At 41.9% G+C, this 680-nt stretch overlaps 1 long non-coding RNA gene across 1 annotated transcript in view; it reads left to right on the top strand.

Annotated features, from left to right (window-relative positions):
- Positions 1-680, top strand: part of LOC119594697 — a 2,317-nt gene that overhangs the window by 813 nt on the left and 824 nt on the right. The gene's annotated exons all lie outside the window — the stretch shown is intronic.

Here is a 680-nt window from a genome sequence, read left to right as displayed (position 1 = left end):
ATCTGTACTGGGCGAGTGAGTATGGTTTTGTGTGACTGACTGTGACTGTATCTGTGTGTAGATTTGCGTATAAAAGATTGGCTTGTGTCTTTTTTGTTTTTGCTGAGAGAATGTAAATTCTTTGTGTACAAGAATTTGCATTCTCTCAGTCTTATGCAGTTTGGGCCTTGGAGAAATAAAATCTCACTGTACCATTAATAATCAGATGCATTAACAATCTGTCACACCAAACTATCATTTATCACGTTTCTTCGCGGTGGATTGCATAACAGTATAATGATTTATATCACTGGAGACACCTTAACTATAGTATCCTCATGTCTCTCCGCCCACATCTAATAACAACGAGTTATAGTACTGCACGCCCTTTTAATTTTTCCACAACGGCGCTGTATACTCTAAGAGAAAAGTTAATGTCATTTTTACGTTCAATAAGTTTAATGAAAGTGGTGCTACCTGTCGTAAACGAGCATGTACCTTGTTATCTACAGGCTCCCTTCTCTAACGCCCCTCCCCCTTGTCCACATTAGATCAGTTTAATATGCCTGAAGAAGCCAATACTTGTATGGTAACTATTACTCCTCTCCTTTTCCCTCCTTCCATCACCGAGTTCGCCTCCTCCGTCCCTTCCCCATATTCCCGCCGCCTCGCCCGATTGTTCCCTGCCAGCCAGAAGGGAC

This window comes from Penaeus monodon, chromosome 34 (genome assembly GCF_015228065.2).
Source record: "Penaeus monodon isolate SGIC_2016 chromosome 34, NSTDA_Pmon_1, whole genome shotgun sequence".
NCBI lineage: Eukaryota > Metazoa > Arthropoda > Malacostraca > Decapoda > Penaeidae > Penaeus > Penaeus monodon.
This window is presented reverse-complemented; position numbering and strand designations above follow the sequence as displayed.